A 14,463-nucleotide genomic window follows, 5' to 3' on the forward strand; every position below is an offset into this window, starting at 1 on the left:
ATCTCAGTGTGTCTACATCTTCACACTGACTTCTAATCCCATATTTTCAATCACCTGATGAATATTTCTATTGGGATACCTCACTGTTTCCCTTACACACAACACAAAGCAAAACAGATCTTGTCATCTTGCCCATAATAGCTCTTTCTAACTTCACTATTTCCGTCTGGAGCATCATCACTCTTTTTTCGTTCACCAAGCTGAAAATCAGCATTGACGTATTTTCTCTCACTCTGCAGATACAACTAGTCATAAAGTACCATCCACTCTTACTTTTGCATTTTTTATTCACCTGTTCACTTCCATTCTCTGACTATTAGTCGAAGCCCTTAAGCCCAAGTCAAGATATCAGCAGTAAACATTACGACTAAAATTACTACTACTGTTGCTGCTCACTATCACCATCACCATTGTAATCACCTTCACTGTTATTCATTGGACATCTAATACAAGTCTCCACAACACCTGGGTATATGACTTAACCACAATCCTAAAGGCAGGATCAATAGTCTCAATTCAATGCTAGGTGAACATGATTCCATGCCTGGCTAAGTGGAGAGTGAGGGATAAAACCCAACCTGGGTTACACTCAACATGTTCCCCACACACATCACACTGCCAGAATCTACTCAGTGACCTGGAGGAAGTGTTTTCTTTGTACAAATGTGCTGTCTGGTTCTGCAGTGTGCTCCTGGGTGCTGCCTGACCCACACGGCTCCTTTTCTAATTCACACAAAGGTCTATTTATGTTGGTGGTAGGCTAAATCCCACAAAGGAGAGGAAGAAACTTTTTCAGAGCAACATAAATAGTTTATTGAGATGGGTTTGGAATTTTGTCTGTCTCTTGTATAAACTTCCTAGATACAATTTCCTACAAAACTCTTTGGCACAGTATTATCAGAATCATCTTCCTGAAGTCTGACTTTGTGCTATTTTGCTCTTAAAGACCTTCAGTGACTTCACATTCCCTCTAAGATTAGTTAAATACTTGGCCTTAAATTCAGGGTACTTGATGATTTGATCTGATCTCATTGAACTTCCTTGAGTTTTTCCCCCAAACTGTCCACTGTTGGAATCTAATCTAGGAGATTAGATTGTAATCTAGGAGATTCCAATATTCCTGGATATAACATAATTTTGTTTGTTACATTTGTTTTTTATAAATTTCTATATCAGAAAATCTCCTTGCATTCTTGCCCATTTTACCTGTCCTACTCATTCTTTAGGCTACTTTCCACCAGAACCATTTTATTCTTGCTTCACCACAAGTCACCCACTCTGGTCTTTCATCAGGTTTTCTGTGTTTCCCTTACGGCTACATTATTGCAGTCATGCTGTATTACATATGACTAAATTGTATTATCTCCTTTTACGAGACCCAAGTTAAAGTTGTATCTGTATTTATCATTAAATTCCTATCCATCATACCCAGAGTGATACTGGATATGTATTAAGTATCAATAAATATCTCTTGAATAAAGGACTCTTTTAAAACTATCAAAAAATATCAAGCAGGGGCAGTGCAAAGGCCCTAAAACATGCCACCTTGTGAATTTTAAAGAATGGTAGTTGAACTACATTTTCTCACAAGTTGGTGCAGACTTAACAGAATCCTAGAACTAGGCATGTTTTTATGAAACAGATTACTTCAATTGTGAGAAGGGGAACAAGTAGATTCCTAGAAGTGATATTACCAAGGTCAAAAATATTAATAAATATTTAAAATATTTGAGATTTTACTGCATACTAAGGCTCTCCTATTTCACAAAATTTGCTCTGGTGGATAGCCACTTTGTTTTTATCTAGTGAATTGAAAATGTGAAAGTTCAAGTGTTTCTGAATGAAGTTCTGCCTTTATATTTCATTATATTTGATACACCAGATCTATTTAGCAGTATTCCTATTCTTGGCCATTTAGATCATGCAAAAGTTGATTATGATAATAATTCTGTTCTTTGATATATAAATTATTTTTACCATATCTCTTATTTCCCTAAAATAGATTCCTAGAAGTGAAGTTACTGATTTTAACAACACTTTTTAAGGCTCTTAACACATATTTTTCAAATGCTTTATAGAAACTGAGTACCAATTTACACTCTCCTCAGCAGTATATCATAGTGGCCATCTCACTGCACCTTACCCATCACTAAGGATCATAGTGAGAAAATAACTGCCAATATGACAGGTTTTATTATTCTTATTTAACTTTGCATTTTTAGTAATCAAGGATGGAGTCCTTTCCAGATGCCATATATTTCCTAAAAAATTATTGTATGATTTTAATAAAGGGTAGACAAAGCCCCATTTTTTTTTTTTTTTCCTGCCAGGGAATTTTGGTTCTCACAGACTAGTGCTATGTTGAATTAGATGAGGACTTTGATATAACATGTTAATAACTAACATTAATGACACAGCACTTTGTAATTTATGAAGCATTTCAATGCATTACATCATTTGATCTTTCAACAATTCCAGGAGCTGCAAAGGCAAGATAATTCTCATTTATAGGTAAAGACACAAATCTTAGGTTGCCCAGGTAGTTAGAAGAGCCACATAAGGATATTTGTATATTCCTAAAAACACAGAACTAGGACACAGACTCAAATTCAAAACGTTACGATCCTTAGGCTGGCATCCTTTCTTCAGTCTATAGCAACACCTGGCCCCTAGAGGCACAGCATGGGCATCACTTGGGAGCTTTTTAGAGTTACAGCATCTCTGGCCCAGGAGCTGTCTACACAAACTGATGTCTGTGAAGTGCTGCTCTGGATCGTGCTAAAAGCACATATGCACTCAAATGTGGACAGACTTCACAGATAAATTACACAAGGAGGAAGGGAATTACTAATTTGTGTATTTGTCAAGTAATTTGTAAACTACTGATGGAACTTTAAAGGAACCAAATTTTTAATTTTTCTTTAAAGAAGGAAATCGAGGTTTAAAAGAATTCCATGACATCCATCAACTGGTCTATTTTTTTCAAGAAAACATAGGCATTAACCAAGAGCTCTGTCTACTCTTCAAAATGTTGATGGGTCCATGAGAAACATGTTCCTTTCTATATACAGGAATCACTGGTGGAGGTTTTCCAAAATACAAAGTTATCTTTGCTAGGCTTCCACTTTAAGCCCCATCGGACACCGAACACATACACAGAATCACTGCACTGATGTGACCCACATTTTCACAATTAGTAATATACACTTTTGGCTTAATGATTTACCTATTAATGAAAACAATGCCAGGGGAACATACTGCATCTTATCAATCAACAAAGGAGGTTTCCTGTTTGAGAATCAGCTATGAAGCATCTGAGTGACGTTGAGTGATTCAGATAACACGTCAGAATGTCTTTCCTTACTTTTAAAAGTAGTGTGTTGAGTAAGTTAAATAAGAACATTTCCAAGTCCAACAGTCTGTTACTTTTTTTCTTATAAAGAAAGTGAGCACCCTAGATGACTGGGCCTAGGATAAAAGAGATCAAGTAGCTAGTGGGGAAAGTAGCCAGTCGAAAAGTAGAGTAGAAATGCAAGTCATGGAGAACACAGAGATAAATTTTATTTGAGTTATAATTTTGAATTTGGAGAAGGAAATTGCAACCCACTCCAGTACTCTTGCCTGGAAAATCCCATGGACAGAGGAGCCTGGTAGGCTACAGTCATGGGGTCGCAAACAGTCGGACACGACTGAGCGACTTTACTTTTACTTTTTGAATTTGAGTTATAATTTTGCATAGAACCAGACCTCAGTTACAGGCAATAAGTTATAATAATTTGTAATCACAATGGGCACTAAATTTAGTTGCAAAGCTTGTCACTATTTACATGTAGTCATTTTAGAAGTCTTACTTTAATGTCTATTTGATATTCCTCCAAATATAAAAATCAGTGGATATTGATCTCAACAGAACTTTTTTTCTTTTTTTGCTCTTGAAGGACATTATCTACTTAAATGGTTTCTCTATAGCACTCCGACAGAATTGCTTAACAAGTTTGTGTCCTATGCCCACGAATCTAACTAACATGTCTCAAGAGGCCTGGGCACAGAAAATTTCTGGTCAGCAACACCACGCCTCATGTGATTCCTGTAGATTTATAGCAGCACAGTCCCCTGGTCAAATTTGGCTTATTGCTCTGAATCCATTTTTGTAATAATGATGCTGGTAATGCTGTAATATATTATTTTAATAGGATAATATATTGAACTCTAATTTCTAGGGAATAAGTATATTATTCAGCCTTGGCAGCAATTACTATACTGTGCCCAAACAAAGGGAGAGGAAACCAGAAAGAGGGCTCACTATTATGAAAAAATGGTTAAGAAATGGTTGGATTATCACGTTTATATTGAATAGCTGCCTACTTTTCATTCCTGATTCTCTTAATATTGCATTTACTGGCATTTAAATTGACATTTTTGGCAAACTGTAAGGGCCCAGAACAGTAGTGATTCTAACTACAGGATCTGACATGCAGAATATACCTTCTCTGTAGTTAGAAAATCTCCTTTTTAAAGTAAACAAAGCTGTCATATGTGCCAAGAACTATAATCATGAGATGTATAAATGTTTTAGCATCTCCCCTTCTAAACATTTTCTAGTAAGTCTCACCAGGTAAAGGTCATCCAAACAAGAAATATTTGTCATTACTCTAATCTTAGACTTCATCCTTTGTATGTTAAGAGTTTGCAAAACTAGAATGGGGCTTGTGTATGTCTGTGTGAGTCATGTATGTCTTATGTTTTAATTATAATTTGAATAGAATTACCAACAAGCAAATGGTTCTACCTGGATAATTATCCCATTTTGGAAAGGTATTGGCTTTAAAAAGGTATTGGAACTTAGTTTGTCTTTAATATGATTAAATACATAAAATATGGCATGCTCTTTCATGTGATTTTACTCTATCAGAAACCATATTCTACCTATAAAATCCATGAGTACAAAACTCCGTGTTCACGGTGCTTTTAAAATTTTAGAACTTAAAGAACAATCACCTTATTTAATATTGCGTTCATTCTTTGCATAACTCACACCTGATTTCATCTCTATTTGGGATGCATTGAGGAACAACAAAAACAAGTTAACACAAAATGAAATATAACAGAAATCAGAGAACCTCTGTTTTCATCTTTCTCAAGACAAAAAAGTTGTAAATATAGTGATTTCTCTGTGTAGGCATTTGGCAAGAACTAGGAATTATATTATAGGAGCTTATAATATATCCTCACCTTCTTTACACTTATAATTGTTTAGGAAAATATTGTATTTATCAAAACAATTTGGCTTCAACTAATGGCAGTTTATTTAGTAAATATAAAGGCTTGAGTTTCTCTCCCCTTTACCTTGGAGGGTTTTCTGGCCCCTGCTTCAGAGCAGTTTTCTTCCATCCCTGATCTGATCTGTGCCCTTTCTTCCTTGCCAGTCATTATTCTCAATTAGCAATTGCTATGGGCGGTCATTATCTATCGAACCCATTTAGAAACTTGGCCACAGACTTCATCAACTCTAACCTTTCAAGGATACTGAGTTTGCTGGCAAGAAGCACGGCCTTTGAATAAACAAGCCAGGTTTGCTCCCAAGTATTATATTATCAAGTTTCAACCAATGTTCTTTTCTCTGGGAGTTAGCACCTGATTAAAGCTGTTCTTTTTGCTAATTCAGCTCTCTGGGTAATAAATATTTTATCTTATCAATAAACATGAATTTCTGTGATCCAAAGATATTTAGATCCTTAATTAGATAGTACATCTAAATTGGTTAATCAGAGTGTTTTCTGGCAGTTTCTGAGTCAAAGTTACACTTCATCTCTAGTTAGCCTTTGTAATATTCAAGCTGAACAACTTAAAATTCTTAGTTCAAACTACTTACAATCTGTGTTAATCAAAATGCTGTAATTAAATTGGGCATGGACTTATTCTGTAACCTTATCCACTTTGCATTTAAGTTGTCTCTACATGAATGTTTGACACTAGTACAGTCTTTAAATATTAATGCACAGGGAAAAAAAGAAGATGAAAGAAACAGTTGGAGTCAAGAGAAATAAAAACATAGCAAGGGGCAACGGTAATAAAAAAAACCTTTAGAAAGTTAGGAGAGTACCTGAAAAAAAATACACTTGTCAAAGAGGATTGTAACCGGTATAAAATAGCACAATTTATACACAATCTAAAACTCTAAGGAATGAGTAGCCATAACAAGCTTTTGTGCAATACAGATTAGAATCTCTATGAAGCAGCTTCCTGTATTTTTTCTCTGCTTTTGAATTTTACTTTCAAATGGTCACAAAACTACATGTTAAAAATGAAACAAAGCAAAACAAAGAGAAAAACCTATTTTTTTTTCTTTTGCATATAAAGAAAGCAGAGTGTACCTGAAAGTCTGATTTTGCACCTCTAACCTCAAGCTCCCTGTGACGTTGGTATAAAATGGTGTGGCTCCAAACAACATCACAAAATATTGTGTTTGTGTTCCACACACAATGGAAGGTTCTTTTGCATAATGTGTAAAAGTTTCAAGTGGCTATATTGCCAAATAGTTTGGCTTTTACTATGAAAAAAGGATGGCGAATGTATGAAACTGAATGTATAGCTGGTGTCTCCTTACACCAGATAGAGAAATTATATTTGTTGAGACATTGCACTGCTGAGATTCGAGGAGAGAGTATGCCCTCAATTTCACTGCACTATACTGGTGTTCATTCAACTGATGAAGTTCTCAACTCAAAGGGCAACATCCACTTTGTTCTAAGTTCCTGCTGGAATGGAAAAGCTGACAAGGGAAAACTTACACAAAGGATATTGTGCTGTTAAAGTTTGTTCAAAGCCACACTTGTCAGATCTCTTTGAAATGAAATTGAAAAGGAAAAACCAATTTTCTTTGAGGACAAAGTTCATCTCATTTGGTGTGCTGCACCTGTCTAATTTTCTTCTTGGAGAAAGAAATCTTGACTAGGAAAATTTTAAAAAAATAGTTTATACTAGTGTAGGTATGTATCATAATGTTTAATTCAAACTAGTGTTACATTCTGAGAAAATAAATATAAGTGAATTACTGTCTGTTTGAAGCTGTGATAAATACCTAGCTTGGCTGAAATTATTAGATACCATTATTCTGTTTCCAAAATGTTGGCGAAGGGCAACAGTCTGAACGACGCTGAAGTGAGCACTCTCCAATGTTTTCCTTTGTTAGGGAAGTGCAGGTGTGCTGTATGATGGTGGGTGTTATCACACTGAAAACCGACACATACCCCTCAAAGGTGTTCCAAGTAAATACCTTGCCTGCTTCCAAATTTGGAAAAAAAAAAATCAGCACCTATTTTTAGAGTAGCATGTTTATAAATATTAAAATTCACAATTGACTTTTTTAAATGCCACTAAATAAATGCTTTAGATAAGTCTGTATCCGTAGCAAACAAGAGGGCTTTCTTATCTGAAGTTACGACTTCCTGTAAATAAGAATGCTACAAGATTACAGATCAACACAAAATGAAATACAAAATATGAGTGAATATGTCATCTAAACTGGAAGGAAATATAGCTGTGACCCCAGACAAGGATTTATGTTCAAGATAGAAAAATGATATTTTAGTCAATGGAAAAAAGAAAGTAATGAAAAACAAACCCAAGGGTAATCCTCCCCTTTAGTGCATCTTGTCTCCTATTTCCTTGCCTCTTTGGTCTTTTTCTATTTCCATGTCAGCTCTCCTTGTTCAATCTTACCTGTGCGATTCGCTACATGTTTATATATAAATCCCATATATTGGAAATAGATGCATGATTAAAAATGAGAAAGCATTTGAAAATGAAAAGGACAAGCAAAATTTTATCTTATCTGTTAGATCATGGGAAACAGATGATCTCGGCTTTTGCCAAATTCGCCTCAAAAATTTATATTCCCTAGCTTCCTTCTTTGTGAATGTTTTCCATTTGGAACTACAATGTCAGTGCCTTTTTATTTGTTCTGTATCCAAATGTGGATTCAGCTGGATTCCTCTGATTTTGTTTTCATTCCATTTGTATCTCTGTAGAAGACTGTTCCACATATCCACACCCTTTATGCAAAATGTAATAGCTATTAAATACAGTGTTCACCATGACCTTCAAAAATGAAGACCTACTATTTGAAAGTTTTGGACAGTAGCTACTTTATTTTTAAAATCAAAACTCAACCAGTGTCCTGATAATCAAAGAAGACTTGTCTTAGGGTAGAAATAACTAAATGAAAAACACACTTACTCATTTTCATCCCTCTTTTAATTTTTATTTCCTTTGTGCTCCATCTGTTATAGAGTAAATGTGTTTCAATTTGGTGAAAACAAATTCAGAATTGAAACATTCCTCTTATAGCTTAAAAGCTGAATGTTATTTGTGTTCATTATTTGTCAGAAACACAATTTATTATGTGCTTATTTATAAATTAATTCCTCATCATTATACCTTCAAAGTTCATGAGTTGAAGGCAGTGAATTCTGGAGAACAGCATCTTTACCTCACACATGCTTTATTTCCTTCAATGCCTGTTTATATACTCAATAAGTATTTGTTGAGTGAATGAAAGGATGTGGCTTTCCCTCATTCCCTTGAACATCACTTTTTGGTCTTTCCCTTTAACAATGCCCAGGGTACTAAAGTCATGTCACAGGAAGAAGTGGTGTTTCCTCCTTCACAGTTCACACACTAATTAAGACAGTCCTCTTTCTGCCCCATCTTCCCCCAGGGATAGTTCAATGAAGCACCTGCTGTAGGAGATCCAATCTTTTGCTATCTCTGGGAGAATGTCTACAACCTACATGCCTACTTTACTAGAGTTTTTTCCTTTGTAGTTCTACATCTTTAGGCATTAAAGGATCTCTAGCAGAAAATGATGGAGAAGGCAATGGCAACCCACTACAGTACTCTTGCCTGGAAAATTCCATGGATGGAGGAGCCTGGTGGGCTGCAGTCCATGGGGTCGCACAGAGTTGGACGTGACTGAAGCGACTTAGCAGCAGTAGCAGCAGCAGCAGAAAGTGAACCAATAGTATTGCATTGTATTTCATGTCTCTACAATGGAGCTGGTCATCACTATGCCTTGCATCCTTCTTTTCTTTCTATAAAGGCTTATGACTTGGGATCAGAGCATGGGTACACTTTATAGTACACATTTACTACACAGCACACAGTATCAAAGCATGCATATACTTTGCAGTACACATTTACTGGTCATAGCAAACACCCACTGCCAACAACACAAGAGAAGACTCTACACATGGACATCACCAAATAATCAATACAGAAACCAGATTGGTTATATTCTTTGCAGCCAAAGATGGAGAAATTCTATACAGTCAGGAAAAACAAGACCAGGAGCTGACTGTGGCTCATGGACTCCTTATTGGCAAATTCAGACTTAAATTGAAGAAAGTAGGGAAAACCACTAGACCATGCTGGTATGACCTATGATTTGTTGAACTATAAAGAAAGCTGAGCACCGAAGAATTGATGCTTTTGAACTGTGGTGTTGGAGAAGACTCTTGAATCTATTTGTGGAAGTGACAAATAGATTCAAGGGATTAGATCTGATAGACAGAGTGCCTGCAGAACTACGGACAGAGGTTCGTGACACTATACAGGAGGCAGTAATCAAGACCGTCCCCAAGATAAAGAAATGCAAAAAGGCAAAATGGTTGTCTGACAAGGTCTTACAAACAGCTGAAAAAAGAAGAGAAGCTAAAGGCAAGGAGTAAATGAAAAACATACCTATTTGAATGCAAAGTTCTAAAGAATAGTGAGGAGAGATAAAGCCTTCCTCAATGATCAATGCAAAGAAATAGAGGAAAATAACAGAATGGGAAAGACTAGAGATCTCTTCAAGAAAATTAGAGATACCATGGAAACATTTCATGCAAAGACAGGCTCTATAAAGGACAGAATCAGTATGGACCTAACAGAAACAGAAGATATTAAGAAAAAGTGGCAAGAATACACAGAGGAGCTACAAAAAAGATCTTTATGATGCAGACAATTACAATAGTGTGATCATTCACCTAGAGCCAGACATCCTGGAATGTGAAGTCAAGTGGGCCTTAGGAGGCATCACTATGAACAAAGCTAGTGGAGGTGATGGAATTCCAGTTGAACTAGTTCAAATCCTAAAAGATGATGCTGTGAAAATGCTGCACTCAGCACATGTGGAAAACTCAGCAGTGGCCACAGGACTGGAAAAGGTCAGTTTTCATTCCAATCCCAAAGAAAGGCAATGCAAAAGAATGCTCAGACTACTGCACAATTGTACTCAGCTTACACACTAGCAAAGTAATGCTCAAAATTCTCCAAGCCAGGCTTCAACATGAACCATGAACTTCCAGATGTTCAAGGTTGGTTTAGAAAAGACAGAAGAACCAGAGACCAAATTGCCAACATCTGTTGGATCATCAAAAAAGCAAGAGAGTTCCAGAAAAATCTACTTTTGCTTTATTGACTATGCCAAAGCCTTTGACTGTGTGGATCACTACAAATTGTGGGAAATTCTTCAAGAGATGGGAATACCAGACCACCTTAACTGACTCCTGAGAAATTTATGCAGGTCAAGAAGCAACAATTAGAACTAAACATTGAACAACAGACTAGTTCCAAATCGGGAAAGGAGTATGCCAAGGCTGTATATTGTCACCCTGCTTATTTAACTAATATGCAGAGTACATCATGTGAAATTCCAGGCTGGAAGAAGCACAAGCTGGAATCAAGATTGCCAGGAGAAATATAAATAACCTCAGATATGCAGATAATACCATCCTTATGGCAGAAAGTGAAGAGGAACTAAAAAGCCTCTTGATGAAAGTGAAAGAGGAGAGTACAAAAGTTGGCTTAAAATTCAACATTCAGAAAACTAAGATTATGGCATGCAGTCCCATTACTTCATTGCAAATAGATGGGAAAACAATGGAAACAGTGAGAGACTTTATTTTTCTGGGCTCCAAAATCACTGCAGATGGTGACCGCAGCCATGAAATTAAAAGATGCTTGCTCCTTGGAAGAAAAGCTATGACCGACCTAGCCAGCATATTAAAAAGCAGAGACATTACTTTACCAACAAAGGTACATCTAGTCAAAGCTATGGTTTTTCCAGTAGTCATGTATGGATGTGAGTGTTGGACTATAAAGAAAGCTGAGCACTGAAGAATTGATGCTTTTGAACTGTGGTGTTGAAGAAGACTCTTGAGAATCCTTGGACTTCAAGGAGATCCAACCAGTCAATCCTAAAGGAAATCAGTCTTGAATATTCATTGGAAGGACTGATGCTGAAGCTGAAACTCCAATATTCTGGCCACCTGATGTGAAGAAGTGACTCACTGGAAAAGACCCTGATGCTGGGAAAGATTGAAGGCAGGAGCAGAAGGGGATGACAGTCTATGAGATGGTTGGATGGCATCATCGACTCAATGGACATGAGTTTGAGTAGGCTACAGAAGATGGTGATGGACTGGGAAGCCTGGTGTACTGCAGTCCATGGGGTTTCAAAGATTTGGACACGACTGAGTGACTGAACTGAACGGAACACATTTACTACCCAGCACATAGTATCAAAGCATGGGTATACTTTGGAGTATACCTTTACTACACATTGGTACAAGAGTCATTCTCCTGACAAAACTTCTGTGTACACCCACTCTCTCAGCAAATATTTCCAGCCCCTACTGTGGGCTTAATACAGTGCAATGTGAACTACGAGGAGGCATAAACCAAATAGTACCTACACTTAAAAACAGAATTTTGCATTTTCTAGAGTATTTCCATATTAATTATCTCATTTGATTTTCTACAAAAGCCAAGAGAGGCAAGGAGGATAATTATTACTATACACATTTTCCAAATGAGAAACCTGCAGTCTAGAAGTCTAAGTCACCTACCAGTTATGCTGGGACCTCAAGAAAATACCTAAGGGTTTGATTATACCATTTAATAACTCTTCCTTTCTACTCCAGAGAGAACCATCCATTTTCAGTGGTAAATTGCCTCTCAGGCTGCATAAGAGTATTTCTTCTGAATGTTTCTACCTTACAGAATTTAAGGCAGGTCAATAATTAAAAGTACTATGGCTCTAAATGGAACCATTTAGTTCCTACGGCTTGCAATTCCTAGACCTGTCATGTTTCAAACCACAATCTATTATTTGAGGATGAGTGGTAAGAATCCTTTGAGTTTGTGGAGTTTGGAAGACAGCTATGGTACACAGTCCCTCCTTCCCCTTCCTACTTCCATTGTCCCAGTTCAGATCATTATCCTATTACATCAACAGCCTGTCACAATTATCTTTCAGGCTCCCCTCCCACACACCTGTCCATTTACATGCTGTTGCCAGGTAAATCTGGAGTATAATTACATTTCAGTCAAAATGTTCCTCAGAAAACATACATGGCTCGCTGTAGCCTACTGGGTTAAGTCCTAACTGCTTAGCCCCTCCATAAACTAAGCACAACTCATCTTTCCATCCTCCACTCAATCTGCATAAAATCTACATAAATCTATGTAATTTTCTGCTTTCTGTACACACTCACCTCTTATTTTTGTGCCTTTCCTGTTATTCTTTCTACCCGGAACGCTCACCTTCTTCTGGAAACGTCACTAACTCTTTCGACATAAATAACACTGAAGTCTTTATTGTAAGCTCTCCCTTGCAGTATCAGCTAGGGATAATCACAACTTACTTTGAACCCACACAAAACTTCCTCAGAATCTCTTCCCTGAAACTTATAAAGTAGCAAGTATTTTATGGACAGACAAGCATATGGAATTAGGTTTAAATCCTGAACTGGTTAAACGGGCAAATAATTTAACTTCTCCAAGCATCCATTTTGTTCCCTGGTTTTTGGTAAATATTAGTGATTATCCATACAAATACCTTTCGTAATTCTCAGCATATATTAGAATTAGCAATAAATGGCTGCTCTTATTTTTAGATTCTGCTTTACATTGTAATTATGTCTGTACATGTTGTGTAAATGTCTGTACACTGTCCGCTTTCAGGAAGGCTGAGACCATAATTGTTACTTTTATTTTTCATCTTTGTATCATACAGGTCTTGATACAAAAGAAAAAGTCTGTTAGTGATGAGCATCACCTTCATTGTACACCTACCTCATCACTGGAGAATTATGGACAATACACATACTGATGAATTACAATTCCCTAATTTCCCTTAGTCCCCTGGAGTAGGAAATGGCAACCCACTCCAGTATTCCTGCCCAGAAAATTCCATGGACAGAGGAGACTGGCGGGCTACAGTCCATGGGGTCACAAAGAGCCAGGCACGACTGAGCGACTGAGCACAGCACAGCACACGGTATCCCTTAGTAGTGATGTCATGGAATAGACTTCTCTTCAGTTTCAGAATAAGAAAAACAGTAGGCTTAGTTTATAAATTTTCCAATTACAGCTTCTTAATTAAAATTTGGTGGTGTAAGAAATTTAAGAAAGCTTAAATGCAATTAATATAGCCCAGGAAATCAAGCATTTCTATAGCATCGTAGCCTATAAAAATGGAGCAGGGCTAGAAAATTGTATGTTGTATTTCTTGTATCACTGGGTCTGCTTTTATGTATCCAGGCTGTGCCCAACCATGGAGAACATGTAGTGGTAAACACAAAGGTTGTAAAGCTGACTGCACCCAAACTAAACTGGGAAAAGTCTCAAACATCACAAATAAACTCTCTGTTGGACTGAAAAGAAATGGGATGTCATAAAGATTTATGGAGGAGATTAGATGATGTAATTGCAACCCTCTCTGTGGAGGAACTATTAGAACATTCTTAATAATAATTTTATATAATTATATAAATTGTATGCAATTATGTTACATTATAAAATATCCATAGAAATATTTTATGAGGACATTCTTAAGATCATGTAAGCTACATATAATCCTGTGTGTATACGCACACACACAATCATGTCCAACTCTTTGTGAATCCATGGACTATATAGCCTGCTAGACTCCTGTTTCCATGGAATTCTCCAGGCAAGAATACTGGAATGGGTTGTCATTTCCTTCTCCAAGGGATCTTCCTTACCCAGGGATCAAATCCATGTCTCCTGCATTGGCAAGTGGATTCTTTACCACTGAGCCACCTGGGACTCAGCCTATATATATATATATATATATATATATATATATATATATACACACACACACATACACACACACACACACACACACACACACACATATATATAAGTATATAACACTAATTATAAATAATGTGTATTTATCAGTATTTATCAGTATCAGTATCAGTTCAGTTGCTCAGTCGTGTCCAACTCTTTGCAACCCCATGAACCGCAGCACGCCAGGCCTCCCTGTCCATCACCAACTGCCGGAGTCCACCCAAACCCATGTCCATTGAGTTGGTGATGCCATCCAACCATTTCATCCTCCCTTGTCCCCTTCTCTTCTTGCCTCCAATCTTTCCCAGTCTTTTCCAA

The 14,463-nt window shown here is 36.9% G+C and overlaps 1 long non-coding RNA gene across 2 annotated transcripts in view; it reads right to left on the bottom strand.

Moving 5' to 3' along the window:
- Positions 1 to 14,463, bottom strand: part of LOC132343365 (uncharacterized) — a 392,620-nt gene that overhangs the window by 76,646 nt on the left and 301,511 nt on the right. The window lies entirely within an intron of this gene.

Source organism: Bos taurus, chromosome 21, assembly GCF_002263795.3.
Source record: "Bos taurus isolate L1 Dominette 01449 registration number 42190680 breed Hereford chromosome 21, ARS-UCD2.0, whole genome shotgun sequence".
Taxonomy (NCBI): Eukaryota; Metazoa; Chordata; class Mammalia; order Artiodactyla; family Bovidae; genus Bos; species Bos taurus.